Source organism: Mustela nivalis, assembly GCF_964662115.1.
Source record: "Mustela nivalis genome assembly, chromosome: 2".
In the NCBI taxonomy this organism is placed as follows: Eukaryota; Metazoa; Chordata; class Mammalia; order Carnivora; family Mustelidae; genus Mustela; species Mustela nivalis.
In genome coordinates this window covers 61,831,257-61,848,216 of record NC_139021.1, presented here as the reverse complement: position 1 = coordinate 61,848,216, position 16,960 = coordinate 61,831,257, and the positions used below count along the sequence as shown (strand labels likewise).

Genomic DNA, 16,960 nt, shown 5'->3' with positions numbered 1-16,960 from the left:
TCAGTTGGTTAAGTGTCTACCTTTGGCTCAGGTCATGATCCCAGGGTCCTGGGAGTGCCTCAATTCTGCCTTCCATCTTGGTGCCATAGATCTGGGCTCAGCTGTTCTAACCCCTGTATAACTACTCGCTTGTTGTGGACATTAAGCTCTCTGTCTGAACAAGCCCAGGCCTCGATTTCTTTAACTATAAAAGAGAGGAAACACTTTCCTTTGCCAGATCAATAACACCATTAGGAAGGCACAAGCAAAAATCCATCCATCACAGTTGTCGACACAGGTTGCTCTGACCAAAAACTTGAATTATTCTGGAAGAAATTATCAAAGAAAGACATGGGACTCTAGAAATTGAGTCATAAGTGATTTTCAAAGAAGAATGGGAATCACATCACTAGTTTTAATTCAAACAACCAGAGAGGAATGAATGATTCAGTCCTTCCTTTAGAATGCCCAGATGTGGATTCCCAGTCAAAGTGGTAGGTTTTGTTTTCTCATAGGATCATGATGTCTGATCCAAAGAAATGATACAATATGAAAAGTTCCAATACAATCGATCTAGGCAACAAATATAAAGGACAGGGGGAGCAAGTAAGGATACAGGGCTGGGGAGAGAAGTATTAGAAAATGCTGTGGAAGAGCGGAGGCAGGCAGGGACCCAGGAGGGACCCATGGAAGAATGGAAGGGGTTCTCCAGTGACCTCTTTCCTTGTCTTCTATGACCACTATTTTTGTCACTGATGAAATACTGTTCCCAAAACCAATAGCAGATCCATCATCCGTCCACCCATCCAACAATATTCTAGAATGTCTTTTACATGCCAGAACTTATCTTTAATGCCTATGTTGAGTAACCACTCCTCGTCCCAACTCTGTGTGTTAGTCACACACAGAGTGTGTTACACTGAGTCACACACAGAGTGTGTTACACTGAGTCACACACAGAGTGTGTTACTCTGCTAACACAGAGTATGTTACACACATAAAGCATTATTTGTTCAAAGGTGTCTCTTCTGTGCCCTCTTTTACACGTTGATAACCGAGTCCTCAAATTTTAATTAAAGGAAAAAATTCATAGCCGTATTCAAACCTTATCAAGAGGGTCACCTGGGTGACTCAGTTGGTTAAGTGTCTACCTTTGGCTCAGGTCATGATCCCAGGGTCCTGGGAGTGAGTCCCACATAGGGCTCTCTGCTCACAGAGAGCCTGCTTCCTGTAGTCCTTCTCCCTCTGCTCCCCTGCTCCTGCTTTCTCTCTCTCTCTCTCTATCATAAATAAATAAATAAATAAAATATTTTTAAAAACTTATGAAGAAAGGCTTCTAAAGAGGCAAAGTGAAATAAACTGTTCTTCATTTATGTGACTCTCAGAAGAAATTTTGTCATACAACTTTGATGATTATGCCCACAAACTCTTGGGTTCATATTATTTTGTCATATGCTTTTAAAAATATGTGACTTTGACCTTCTCCTCGTTCATGCTCTCTCTCACTGTCTCTCTCTCAAGTAAATAAATAAAATCTTTAAAAAAAAAAATGTGATTCTAGGCCAGTAATTCTCCACAGAGGCAATCTTGTTCCCTAGGGGACATTTTTGGTTGTCACAACTAAAGGAGTGTTAATCACTGGGTAGGGGCCAGAGATGCTTCTAGACGTGCTCCAATACACAGAACCACCCCACACCACCCCCACATACAACAACCCTGATGACTACATTGGTGTCCTCATGCACAATTTAAACCCCCACACAACCCCCGCATGACTCCCATTGCCCGAGTCTTAGAGGTCTTGAGGATGAGGTAAGAAAGCCTATTTGAGACCTACTACTACATCCCACAAATGACTAAATGGAGGTCCAGAGAGGCCAAATGATTCACTTCAATGTTGATTAGTGCTGTCTTAACTGGTACCATATGAAAAGTGTTCTGTGTCCATTACTGTTCTCTTTGCTAGTTCTTCAAGCGCTACATTGCAAACCATGACCAAATAAAAGGGGTTTTATATGTCTGCGTGCTTCGTCACTAAAAATGACAGGCTCCAAATCCATGCATTATAATTCTTACTATTGCTATTAAGAAGTTATAAGGAATTTCTTATTAAGAGCATAATTCATATTCATTTATGACCACCACAAGCTTCCAAACACGTCTCTTTCATGGATATATCCACTCAAGAGAAAGGAATCTAGGAGAATATAAACAGATGCTCAAAACCCACTGATGACAGGAAGCAAAAGCTTTCCTGAGTTCCAGAAACAGAGGCCCAGTCCCAGGTCACGTTGGGTATGTTTGCTTTTCTCATGAGAACATGATGTCTGAAATAAAGAAATGATCCAATAAGGCTCTAAGAAAATCAAAACAGGCAACAAACATAAATAGCAGTGAAAAGAAGTGGGCATTCATGAGAGAGTCCTTAGGGGAGAAGGCCAGAGTGGCACAAAAAAAGGAAAGATACCAACATGGTTAAGACTCTACACCGTGCGGATTTTACAAAAGAAGTACATTTTAAAGAGTAATAATGTCTTGTTTGACTGTCACTCATTTTCCAGAAAACAGGCTGGGCTATAATAAGGATTTAAGTGTGTAAACACTTAAGTGTGTAAACAACCGCTCATTAGCCTGAAGGGAACCCACCACGGGAGGACAAATGCACAAGGGCCGGGGGACACCACACCTCCACTGTGCAAAGGGACTGTGCATCACATTCCCGATAACTAAAGCATTTCTGACAAGTTAGCTTTACAAGTAAAAGGCTTCTGGCAGCTCAGAGGCAAGGTAAGTGTTCATTTCCAAGTGAAGAAAAAGGCCTCACAGGGATGCCTGGGTGGCTCAGTCAGTTAGTTAGATGTCTGCCTTCAGCTCAAGCCATGATCCCAGGACTCTGGGATCGAGTCCCTCATCAGGCTCCCTGCTCAGACAGGAGTCTGCTTCTCCTTCTGCCTGTCGCTCCCCCTGCTTGTGCGTCCTCTCTCCCTCTTTGACAAATAAATAAACAAAATCTCAAAAACGCGTGTGAGAGAGAGAGAGAAAATAGAAAAAGTCTTCACTAACAAGTGGATCAACAAACACCCGCAGGGTCCAAGATGCAAGCCTGAGAGTCACACATGAGATCTTACCTGTAAAAATCACAGAATTACAGAACTAGACAGATGGGAGCAGTCTCTGAGATCATCGAGTACCACTTGTTGGTTTTAAAGAAAAAGAAACTACGAGAGATGTAACGACATGCCCACCATCATTGAGGCTTCAAGAAAACCAGCCACAGGTTTTTGTGAACAAAAAAGGGAAAATGAGCAAGTTTGTCACTCAGTCTTTATCAAATCAATTGCTTGAGGATCAGCATTTATTTAAAGTAATATAGTAATATATAAAAATCAAACAGATCATGGTTTAACATAACGTCCACCATGGGGCCATTGCAGCTGTGTAAGTAAGGACACAGTTGCTCTCAAATTTATCTCTCTGTCTCTGTCTCAATCCCTCTCTCTCTCACTAGTGTGGGCACACACAAACACACACACAAAGTATGTCAAATCACTCCACCACAAGACCTAAAGAATACTTGGACCTCCCCATCTGACATATTTCTACAGGTCACTGCAAGTCAAAGAGGAGCCCCCTAACCATCTTTCTGCCTCCCCTTAAGTGTATTCCTATTAAGAAACTGGACAAGTGAACATCCATGCATCTTATGCTCAAGTCACATGGATTAGAAGAATATGATTCATGTAGCAAATACTCTTTTAGCACAATATACTAATCCCCAAGAAAAAATTGATATCTTTCTCATAATATCTTAATCGCTATCAATTTATCTCAACCTTCAAGAAGATTTCAATTAGAATGTTTCCTTTTGATTCCACTTAATTTTTGGCTTCATATTAAAATGCTTCCCTGGCTATATATAGCTGTTCAATTTCAGGTTTGTAATTATTATTATTATCATCATAATCAAAGTTATCATTTAAAACTAACATTTACATAGCCCTATTTTTACTCCAGGAATTGTGTACCAAGATCTCTATATAAATTACCTCATTTATTCCTCATGAGAATTAAAATTATTATGACTGCGCCTTCATCTTTTAGATGAGGAAATTGAATACTGGAGAGGATAGATACTGTCAAAGTTCACAAAGCTAGTAAGAGCCAAAAACAGATTGAATCATATACATATAACCTGCAGCTTTTTGTTTGTTTATTGTGTTTTTCCTTTTCTTTCTTCTCTTTTTTTTTGGGGGGGGTGGTGCCTAAAGGGGAGAGGGAGAGAGAGAATCTCTAGAAGGCTCAGCACAGAGTCTGATGCAGCGCTCGATCTCACAACCCTGAGATCATGGCCTGAGCCATACCAAGAGGCGGACGCTTAACCCACTGAGCCACCCAGTGCCCCTTCCTGCAGTTAGAATTAGGAAGTGTGTTTGGCTTCACCTGTGTGTCTGTATTTCACACGGGCATGTCAGAATCATCTCAGAGCTGTAAGAGGCAGGATTTACTGTGAACACTGTGGCTTAAGTAAGACTTTATATAAACACATTGCATAATGTGAATTCCTTGCTCTTTACCTTTTCTTCAAGTAATTTTTTAAAAAATGGAGTTAAATCTGATTTCCATGTACAGAATTGTTCAACGGTACCGAGTCTTGATAAATCATTTAATAATGCTCGCTTTATTATCTTTCATTTATCAAGTGTCATCTCTTTGAACTTAAAACTAAGATCTATTATATCATCTTCTGGTTGAAATTACTTCAGACTTGAATTATTGGGCCAGAACTTTTCCAAAGATGATTTATTGAGCTGTGAGGTGACAAGGAAGCATTTTCTCAGTTTCCTGTGTTTGGCAGTGACTGTTGGATGAAGAGATCCACCAAGTTCAACCAAGTCCAAAATCTCAGAGGTAGGGACTTTTCCCTGAAGTTACTTCTCTCAATATAGTTTTATTGAGCCAAAGTGCTAAGACTACAGAAATTCAATAGAACCTGCTAATTCAGACCTTTGTTGCAACTTTTCCCAAATGCATTTCATCCTCTTTGTCATCACTCCTGCTTCTGCCATATGGTGTATGTAGGCAGTGCTCTACTACCAGCTCTCCAGATACCTAGCATGTCTGGCCAATCGCTTCTAAACTCTCTAACGAGACCATTCATCTCCTGTGTCTGTGTCATACTGTGTCTCACGGACAGTTTAACCCACTGGAGTTTTCTCCTGTTATTTAAAGCTTTGGGTGCCACTCAAGACCTCTTATTTATTATAGAATATTTAGAATATAGGATTCTAATATATATATTCAAAATAAGAATTAGAATTTAAAAACAGAATGTATTTAGAATATAGGCTGTTTAGAATATAGAATATAGAACTATTATAGAATATATATTATATATAATGATATATTTATTATTATAGACATTATTAATTTTAAAAGAAATTCCTGAAGGGGCGCTGGGTGGCTCAGTGGGTTAAGCCACTGTCTTTGGCTCAGGTCATGACCCCAGGGTCCTGGGAGTGAGTCCCGTATCAGGCTTTCTGCTGGGCGGGGAGCCTGCTTCCTCCTTTCTCTCTCTGCCTGCCTCTCTGCCTACTTGTGATCTCTCTCTGTCAAATAAATAAATAAATTCTTTAAAAAAAGAAAAATTTCCTGAAAAGCAGAGGACAGTTTATAAGAGATGTTAAGTAGGTGTGTCTCTGGATTATCCTAGCTACTTTTATTAGTAAGCTTATAGTTCATTTCTATATATATATATATATAGAGAGAGAGAGAGAGAGAGAGAGAATATATATACACACACACATACATACATATACACATAAATTTATCTGACATACTTCTACAGTTCACTGTAAATCAAAGAGGAGCCCCTTAACCATCCTTCTGCCTCCCCTTAAGTGTCTCCCTATTGAGAAACATGACAAGTGGGCATCCATGCATCTTGCGCTCAAGTGGGTGCTGGGAATGTAACTGAGTTGGGAATGGGTCAGGATATTAACCAGAGTGCCTAGGATCTTTCATTATGAAAAATTATCAAATTCTCCAATCTGAACTTCTTTCTTTCAATTTTATTTTATTGTGATTAGAACACTGACCATGAGTTCTACCTTCTTGGAAATTTTAAGTGTACAATACAGTGGTGTACTGCCGATCCCTGGGGTTTATTCCTCTTAATCGACGGAAACTTGATGTCCATTGCCTGGTAACTCCCCATATTCCACTTCCCCAAGTGACTGTCCTGCCTTAACTATTTTAGATACCTCATAGAACCAGAATCATTCTTCATCTGTCATTCTGTAACTGGCGTATTTCACCTAGCACGATGTCCTCAGGGTTCATCCATTTTGCCACATATTACAAAATTTCTTTCTTTTTTAAGCCTGAATCGTATTCCACTGGATGTACACACCACATTCTCTTTATCCATTCACCCATCGATGGACGTTTAGGTTGTTTCTACATCTTTGTTGTCAAATCTGAATTTTCTAGGGGAACCACTAACAACATATCAGGCTCATTCTGCAAAGACTATGATTCCATCTTGGCTCAACAGGAAAATTTCATTTTTCTAAAACATCTCAACCCCACAGCGGGTATTCAGGTGCCTCTTGAGCATTTGATACTAATTGAAAGATGGATCATCATGAAGATTCACCGTGCTGGTGAACCCGGAGCTTCTCATACAAGCTTTCATAAATGGAGGCGGCCTATACACTGTGCTTGCTTCTTTGCGTTGCTTTTTCTTCTTTCAGAACATTTTAATAATGAAAAGCACTGCATTCAGGATCAGAGAAACCTGGCTTCAAATTCTAGTTCTCCCATTTTCTGACTGTGCAACTCAACAAGTTATTTAATCCTTCTGCGTTTCTTTCTCTTATTCCAAACGAGAAAAAAAATACCATTTTAAATAGTTATTTAAATAGTGGGTAGCTCAGTTGGTTAAGCAACTTTTTCGGCTCAGGTTATGATCCTGGGGTCCCAGGATCATGTCCCGCATCAGGCTCGAGTCTGCTTCTCCATCTGACCCTCCCCCCACCATGCTCTCTCTCATTCTCTCTCTCTCAAACAAATAAAATCTTTAAATTGTTATTTACCAATTGCTTATTATGTATGGGTTTTCTCATATTTTATCCTTTCTATATTTCTGAGAGGTTGGTATTGTTATTAACCCATCTTAAGGATGAGGGAATAGAGGCAGAGAGGGTAAGGAATGTGCAACCACTTTATTCAGTCCCCATGACAGTTCAGTAAGATCATATCTGTCAGAATTTTCACCTTAAAGATGTGGAAACCAAGCACAGAAATTTAACTAATGCACCCATCCTCACGCTGGGTTTTATTCAGTCCTCCTCCTTATTAACTGAGGACTGTGGGCCAATCACTTCATCTCTAAGCCCAGTTTCTTTAATTAAAACGTGGATAATCATGCACACAGTAGAGTAATGTTGTAAGCATTATATAAAAAAGATATACATAAACAGGTGCCCACACCTGAGCCAAACAGATGCCTAACAAAGGCTCCCCTTTTCACTGCCACTCCCTTCATCTCTCTCTCTGTTGGATTTAAAGGAGAAAAAAAAAATCCCATATGAAGCCTCAAAATCATACAGAACAGAAAACAGTTTTTACTTAACAGGCCAACTCATACTAATGAGCAGGTTGTACACTACACAAGAGGACCCAGCCATAGGAACAAGTAGAGACTTAAATGTAGCCCACACTCTCCTTGGAGAATGGGTCCCCTTATTCCTCACACAAACAGAACTGTTACCCTAAAAGTGCCAAGCCTGTTCACCTACACCATCTACCAAGTGTTTATACTAATTCAATTTTACTATACTATCAGCATTAGTATACTATCTTCCTAGAAGTATTTGGGAACCCAGAGGAATTTTCCAAGGAAATTGGAGTTTTTATTTTGCTGATTTATAAACTTTGCTTGAAGTCAGGCTGCAAATACTGGAATGAGTAGATCCCTGAAGCTGCCTTCAGAACACGTACTCAAGTTTTCTTCATTAAATACAATTAAATGAGAAGAAGTATACCATAAATCACGGATTTAGATGTGGATGTAGATGTTTATTCTCATCAAGATCTTACAAGTTTAGCATCACTAGATGAATAACATCCCTGCATAGAAGTAGATGACAGACATTCATTCATCTTTTAAAGAAGAAAAGGGAGTTTAAAGAAGAAAAGCTTCGTATGATCTAGAAGAAAAGGGAGAAGAGACAAGAAACTAACATTTTGGGGGCGCCTGGGTGGCTCAGTAGGTTAAGCCTCTGCCTTCAGCCCAGATCATGATCTCAGGGTCCTGGGATCAAGCCCCACACCAAGCTCTCTGCTCAGCAGGGAGCCTGCTTCTCCCACTCTCTCTGCCTGCTGCTCTACTTGTGCTCTCTCTCTCTCTCTCTCTCCGTCAAATAAATAAAATCTTATAAAAAAAAAAGCAACTAACATTTTCAGCACATACTATGTGCTGGACACTGCACTAGGAAATATCAGAAAACCCACTTAATACAATCCTCAAAACCAAAACTACAAACATTTGTTTAAAATATTGGAATGCTTCAAACTGGAGATTGAGGATGAAGAAAAGAGATGCTGACTTCTCATTTTTTACCCTTCTGAAGTATTTTAATTTTTCAACTACATATGTTTTACTTTAATTATGCTTGCAACCCGGTGGCACTGGCATTATCACCAATTTAATAATGAGGAAGCCAATACTCAACAATATTTGGCAGCTTTCTTGCAAGGCCACACAGCTAGAAAATTGATGGCTCTGGAGGTACAAATGAGAAGAAATACGGGACCGTCAGAGAAAGGATGAGAGATCTTCCAGATGTTTGGATCAGTTCAAACCCAGCCTTTAGCCAGGATCCTAAGCAAGACTGTGTAACTGATTTGTGTTTGGAGGGGATCCTTTGTTCAGCCTGGTTCCCTCTAAACCTCGGGACCTGCTTTAAACTCTCCTAATGGGTGAAATTGGATTTTCTACACATGTCCACTATTTATTGGGAATAGTGAAAACAAACCCACCTTTGACAAAAGAGTTTGGGGGGGTCAAGTGGAGATGAGGTCAAGAAGTTCTTTACTGGGGCCTCTGTTTTCTCACAAACATAGAGTCTGGGATGCCCAACAAGAAAATCAAGACTAAGATAGAACACTTCAAGAAAAGAATTTTTAAAAGTGCAGCCATCCTGGGGCATAGGAAAGGAAGCTGAGTGGGGCCAAGAAATGGATTGCTCAGCAAAGATGAGGGCTTGCTAAGATTGGAACTCATAAATTTGTAATGGCGCCAATCAGCACAATTATATAATTTTTGCCCATGGTGCTGGAGAGCCCGGAGTCAGTTGATTCAGGATTGGCAAGACAGATACGTACGGTGCAAAGCAAGGGCTTCAAAGTCTTGAGGGGACTTGCACTTTAAAAGCAGGTAAGTCAGTGAGTCTGCCTTCCCTCCCTGCTGAGAATGCACTGAAAATTAAAGCAAGAAAGATTAAAAGGAATAAAGCTAGCAAGGAGGAATGGAAATGACACCAAATTTCATGAAAATAGCAAGTGGATAGGCATAAGTTTATGTGATGAGCAGATCCCCCGCCTTGGAGGAGAGCCAGCCTGCCCCATGAACCCTCCACAAGGTCCCAAAAGGTTCTGAGCTTAAAGTCACCAGATGTGGCAGAAGCCAAAGGTGAGGATGAAACTGAGGCTTGAGGGAGAGAAAACTGTATTGTTAGGCCCTTCCTTTCTCATATTCACTCACCTCCACTCCCACATCAGAGCCTAGACATTCTCCACAAAACTCTTCTTAGATATCGAAAGAAATTTAAAAAGGTAAAATTCCCTCATTTTTGTAGGGGGGGGGGGGTGAGGGTGGGGCAGATAACCTGAAGGGTGATAGACTGAGTCTTGTCGACCTGTAAAGTCCAGAATAAACAAACAGAAAAACTCACCCTTAACATTAAATGGCAAAATGTGAGGCATACAAACAAAGTAAAAGAGAAAAATCTAATTATATATACAGATCTGAGAAGATATTACTCCTTAAAAGGACAGAAAATGTTATGAAAAGGGCATACTCAGAATACAACAAAGAAAAATGTTCTTCTCGAAATAAAGAAAATTTACATAAAGAATAGAAGACAAAGTATGGAAGAATCTCTCATAGCGAAGGACAGAGGAAAGATGAGAGAGCAAACCACACATCCAGGCAACCAGACTGTAAGTCCCAGCATCGGATTAGCAGGAGTCCTCATGAGTGCACAGAAAATGGAGAGAATGAGTAAAGGTATAGCAAAAGAAAACTTCTCTGGGGTAAAGAAGACAGACGTGTTAGCATAAGATGGCTCAGAGGGTGCCTCACGTAATGAACAAAGTCCTGGGCCAAAACATTCGTTTGTTCATGCCTTCCCTCATGCAACAAAGGTCCCTGCATTGCTTTAGATGGTGGGGTTGCAACTATTATGGAGACCACTCTGGTAATTGTTCTCGAGGAGCTCATAGTTTAGAAACAGGAGGCATGAGCAGAGCAAATAATTAAATGAGGGAATTTCAGCTAGTAGTAAGTGCTACAAGGAGACTAAGGAGCAAGGATGGGATAAAGAATGAGGGGAGAGGGGACCTGGGTGGCTCAATCAGCTAAGTGTCTGTCCTTGGCTCAGGGTCCTAGGATCGAGTCCCACATTGGGCTCCCTGCTCAGTGGGGAGTCTGCTTCTTCCTCTGCCCCTCTCCCCAACTTGTGCACCTTCTCTCCCACTAAATAAATAAATAAATAGAATCCATCTTAAAGGGGAAAAAAACAGAATGAGAGGAGAGCAGGCTCCCTTAGATTGGGCAGAGAGAGGTAGACTCTGAAAAAGTGACACTGGAAGGGCCCAGCCAAGACAGAATCAGAGAGAGAAGCATTCCTTTTGAAGTTTCAGAATACCCCGAATAAAAAATTTCCTTAAAACTTTCAAATAAAGTTGGCCACAGACAAATAAGAGCTAGGACTGGAGTTAAATTTCTTATCTGCAACATGAGATACTAGAAGACAAAGCAATGGCTTCGAAGTTCCCAGAAAGGCAATTTTTAACCTATAATTTTATGCCCACTCAAACCATCACTAAATGTGAGAGAAGACTAAAGACACTAATACACTGACAGGCTCAGAAAGTTTTACTCCCACATACTCTTTCCTCCAACAGCATCTGGGTGTTTTTCTCCAGCAAAACAAGGAGTCGACAAATAAACAAACAAATAGTGGATACAATTGAGATCTATGAAAGGAAATCTCAGGATATAATTTATGTCCAGAGAGCAATTAGTCCAACTGAAGCAAGATCATGGAAAAAGAAAAATTCAATAAAACAAAGGATATGTTGAAAACTTTAAAAAAATATACATGAGCATGGGAAAGGCCAGTAGTCAGGGAAAGAAAGGGTCTTTAGAACTCAAGGACAGACAATGTAAGAAATAGGGTGGTCCAAATATGATACAACTTTAAGCAGATTCCCATCCCCACCCTAGAGAGTAGATGACTACTCTCTCCTCAACCTCTTTATTTTCTGGAGAAAGTGAACCAAAGTCTATGGACTTAAGAGCCTCATACATAAAGGAGACCTTTGGTGAGGTACTAGAATGGTAGCAGGGGAATTAAGTAAAAGTCTGCAGAGTGAACAGAAGAACCCAGGCACTTTCCCATCACCATCCCACACTCCCAGCTCTAGAATGACAGCAGGTAGGCTTACAACCAGGAACCCACCACAACAAAGCTGCAGCCAGAGACAGGAGAATCCTGTTCCTGAGGAGTCAAAGCAACCCAGAGCTAAGACCTTGGGTTCTGACACCAGCACCCCAACGAAAATGCCACCTCCTGCCCTCCTGTTACCCGAGTGAGATCCACCAAATGGCAAGCTCTGCTGTCAGACACAGAGCACCTACCCAGCTTTTTAAAGGCATGTTCTTCCATACTAAGAGAAAGCTAAGGGTCACCAGAAATGAAAGGTAAACTTCCAACATAATTGAGACCACAGAATAAATAGACAGCAGGTATTAAGAGGACATAGACAATCCAGGAAGGAAAAGAAATGCTCAGTCATGTTGGAGAAGTAACAGAACATATTCCACCATTGAAGCAAGAAACAATCAAAAATCAGGAAAGAAACTTGGAAGTTAAAAGTACAATATCTAAAATAAAGATTTAGCAGAAGACTGAAAAAATAAAGCATAAGAAAACTTTCCCAAAAGTAGGACAAAAGAATGAAATAAAATAAGTGACAAAGAATAAGTAGAGGACCAAAGAAGGAGAGAGAAGAGAAAAAGTGGTGAGAAAAGAGTAACAGAATTTAAGTTTAAAAAAAGAAAGAAAGAAAAGAAACCAAACTTAAGGACACAGTTTCCAGATAATAAAGACAAGTGCTCAGGAGCGGGTAGAGAAAAAAACCCATTCCAAAGTATATCATGGTGAAATTCAGAAATACCAGGAGTAAATTGGAAGCTCCTAGAAGGGAAAAATAGGGCACATAGGAAAGACTGACCAAAAACAAAGGCCAGATTTCCCACAATAGCATGAAAATTCAGACGATAAGGGAGTAATAACCTCAAAATTCTGAGTGAAAATGATTCATCCAATCAAAGATTCTTTACCTAGCCAACTTGACAATCAAATATAATAGGTTTTGGGTTTTTTTTTTTTCTTTTTTAAAAACTATTTCATGAAAAACCTTCAAAAACAAAAAAGTGACAGCCTGCCTAGCCTTCCTGTAGCTACTGGAGGAATGTGTTCTCACGAAATGAGGAGATGAGGAGGGAGCCAAAAAACAGACATCCACAGAGCCCAAGGAACAAAGGATCGATACAGACAGAAGCCTATGGGATTCCCAGGGTTATAGCTGGGCAGCAGGCCCAGAGATCCTTGTGTCCAGATTGGAGCATGTGCACTAGGGCTCCAATTTAGATGACTCCAAGGGGTGGGAAGTAGAATCAGGAGTTCATCAGACAGGTGAAAAATCATAGCAAGATATTTTGAGCCCTCAGAGAATATGGGGAGCCAGACACACATTCAGAGAAAACAAAGATAATAAAAAGAAGACAATTACAAATTCCAGGAAAATCAATGCTCTACAAAAGAGGAAAGCTCATCATGACACACCACTTGTGCCTCAGCAGTTAATAATACTGTCATAATCAAACACAAGAAATATCAAAGGAGGATCTGACCACAGTATATGAAGGGAAAACAGCACTCTTCATTTACTAAGATAGGAAGTCATCAATAATGCCCCAATTTGGTTAATTTATACATTGTGTCTAAAAAAATATAGAGGTGAATACCGGAAGAGACAACTAAAAAGAATCTTAAAATCATTGCCCTAGGAAGCAGGGTTGGTCAGGAGACTCTTGATTTTTTTGCTTTTAACTTCTTAATTCTATTTGTTTTCCAGTTGTAATAAAAATAATTCTGTAGAAGTAGAAATTATTCTTAATTTATTAGTGATGACTGATAACAAGAGCTAACTTTCAGGGAGCACTTGCTGTGGGCCAGGCTTCGAGCTGAGAGCTTTACAAATGTGATCCATACTATCCTTGCCTGTAGCCTTGAAAGTGAGTCCCATTGCTAGAGACTAAATATTTGGGTCCCTGCAACATTCATAGGTTGAAAACGAACTTTCAGTGTGATGGTATTTGGAGGCTGGGGCTTTGGGAAGTATTTAGGTCATGAGGGTGCAGCCCTCATGAATGGGATTGGTGCCCTTATAAGAGAGACTCTAGAGAGATGCCTCACCCCTTCCACCACGTGAGGACACAGAGAGGGTTACAGCCACTTATGAACCAGAAAGTGGAGCCTCCCAAGACACCAAATCTATAGGTACCTTCATCCTAAACTACAGAACTGTGAGTAATAAGATTCTGTTGTTTCCAAGCCACCCAGTCGACACTATTCTATTTCAGTAGCCAGATGGGATGAAGACACTATTATCATCACCCTATTTCACAGATGAGGATACTGAGGCTTACAGTTAAGCAACTGGCCAAGGAGAGTGAAGATACAAATTCAGATTTAACTCAGGAACCGGGACTCCCTAATCTATACCACCCTTAAATTTTTTAAACACTTTATTTCCTATGCCATTCTAATAGGCCCTAAAAGAAGCTACGTGTCAGTAAATGTATTACCCAGACACATATCTCCTGATGAAAAAAAGATTCTTGAGACAAGTGAACATATTCTGTCATCTACATAAGCTCTGATTGGTAGTTCCTCTTTTCCCCACCTTTCCTAATGCTCTAGGTTAGTTAAGTGAAATTAAAGCTTTTCATATTCAAATTTCAAATGGAACATTTTAGCAGACAAAACTCCACTAAAAATCAAAAGGAAATGGGGCTTCTTGGCAGCAAGCATCAAAATCTAGGCACTAGAGTTCTGTCCAATGAGCAGATCCTAACAAACCCAAATGTACTCAGGAAATAAAAGTTATAGTTTTCATAACTCCCCAAGAAAAATTTTGCACCCTTTTTTAGAAAGGGTATATAGGAAATCGATCCTCAGATCCACCGCTGGTGAAGGGGCAAATTGATACAACACCTGGGGAGTAATTTTAGTAATATTCATTGCAATCTCATTTCTGGGAATTTATCCTACAAACACATGGCACACAGAAGAAGTGATTATACATGAAGTTATTTACTGCAGCATGATTTTTAATGACAAATGATAGGAAACTGCCTTTCAAATGGGGACTGGTTAAATTACAAAACAGAACTAAATGGAATATTACATGGCAGTTAAAAGGAGTGTTTAAAGCAATGTCCATAACAGCCAAACAATGGAAAGAGTCCAGATGTCCATCAACAGATGAATGGATAAAGAAGATGTTTTATGACTAATGTAACATAAAAAATAAATAAATAAATAAAAATCACTCACAAAATTTAAAAAAAGAAGATAGGGTGTGTGTACACACACACACACACACACACACACACACAATGGGATATCACTCAGCCATCAAAAAATGAAATCTTACCATTTGCAATGACGTGGATGGAACCAGAAAATATTATACTAAGCAAAACAATTAAATCAGAGAAAGACAATTATCATACAGTTTCACTCCTATGTGGAATTTAAGAAACAAAACAGAATCACAGGGGAAGGAAGGGGAAAATAAAACAAGACAAAATCAGAGAGGGAGACAAACCACGAGAGGCTCTTAATCATAGGAAACAAACTGAGGGTTGCCGGAGGGGAGGGGGGTGGGGGATGGGGTATCTGGGTGATAGACATTAAGGAAGGCATGTGATGTAATGAGCACTGGGTCTTATATAAGACTGATGAATCACTGAACTCTACCTCTGAAACTAATATTACATTATATGTTAATTAATTGTATTTAAGTAAAAAATAAAAAAAAAATAAAAAAAGAGTGCTTAGGGCATCTGGTGGCTCAGTTGGTTGAATGACTGCCTTCAGCTCAAGTCATGATCCCGGAATTCCAGGACTGAGTCCCACATTAGGCACCCCACTCATCAGGGAGTTTTCTTCTCCCTTTGACCTGAACCTCCCCCTTCTCATGCTCCTTCTCTCACTCTCTCAAATAAATAAATAAAATCTTTTTTTTTTCTTTAAGAGTGCTTAAAGGTATGGACTCTGAATTGTTTGGGATTAAGTCTGGGATTAAGTCTGGATTAAGTCCTATGTAACATGTAGAACAGCCGCCTTACATCACAAATTCCTCAGTTTTCAAGGATTTTGTCAACTGTCTGTTTAGCACAGCCATTATTAAAAATTAAATTATATAAGCTTACAATTAAGATAAATGTTACAAACAAAGACAGTAAATACTCAATACTCCACCTCCTAGCTTTTTACCCTACTGTTATCTATGTCTTGACTAGGCTATTTAGGTCTAACTACCTATATGGGAGAAATATCATATAATGGTATGTGACTAGGCATCTCCTAGCGTAGTGTTCATCATCTTCACGTTGTTAGCTTGAAATCAGCCATGGTGGGGATATTTACACCTCTGAAATTGTCAAATGCTACAGATAGGAACTTTTTTCTTAGCCATGTGTTACATATTATCAGCATAACACCAATGTGTGTGTGGGGGGGGTGTTTTAATAAAGAATTTATTTATTTACCTGACAGAGAGAGATCACAAGTAGGCAAAGAGGCAGGCAGAGAGAGGGGGGGAAGTAGGCTCCCCGCTGAGCAGAGAGCCCGATGTGGAGCTCGCTCCCAGGACCCTGAGATCATGACCTGAGCTGAAAGCAGAGGCTTTAACCCACTGAACCACCCAGGTGCCCCTGGTATGTGTGTTCTGTATCTCAGTTTTGCCATCTGTAAAATCAAGATAATAATAGAACCTTCCTGATAGGGTTGTTGTGAGGATTAATGAGTTAATATATGTAAAGCATTGGAAGAGTGTCAATATAAGAGTTAACTATACATTGCATTATTATTGTTGTTGTTGTTGTTGTTGTTGTTATTGGCACAGAAAGATCTCGAGCTATGTTGTTACATTTTTTTTACCCTGGGTAAAGTGTGTATGAGCTACCTTATGGATATTAAACAGGGAAAATTTTAAATACATATTCATAGGTTCTTATAGAAAGAAGCCTTGGCGGAAGGCATAAGAAATGAATCCAAGTGGTTACCTGGCTTGTCCTTGATTGGAGAAATGAATTTGAGGACTTTGGTAAGAGCACGACTTTTCACTGTACATTGTATTTTCATTGACTTTTATGTTCTTAAACTATGCAAATGTATCGTCTATTTAAAATGTTGCCTTTCTTTTTTTTTAAAGAACAATTTTCATTAACCCAACAAGCATTTCCTCCTCATCTGCTGTAACCAAAAAACCATGGGAGATACTCTGTGAGCCTCGAAAGGGAACATGGACAAAGGAGAGACTATGGTCCCTGCCCTCCACGCATGCATGCTCCACCTGGGGGAGATGACACGTGCACAGGAGACCCCCCCCCCCCACC

General features: G+C 39.8%; 1 protein-coding gene across 2 annotated transcripts in view; it reads right to left on the bottom strand.

Annotated features, from left to right (window-relative positions):
* The window catches only part of SLCO5A1 (solute carrier organic anion transporter family member 5A1), a 143,396-nt gene that overhangs the window by 14,138 nt on the left and 112,298 nt on the right, over positions 1-16,960 (bottom strand). The window lies entirely within an intron of this gene.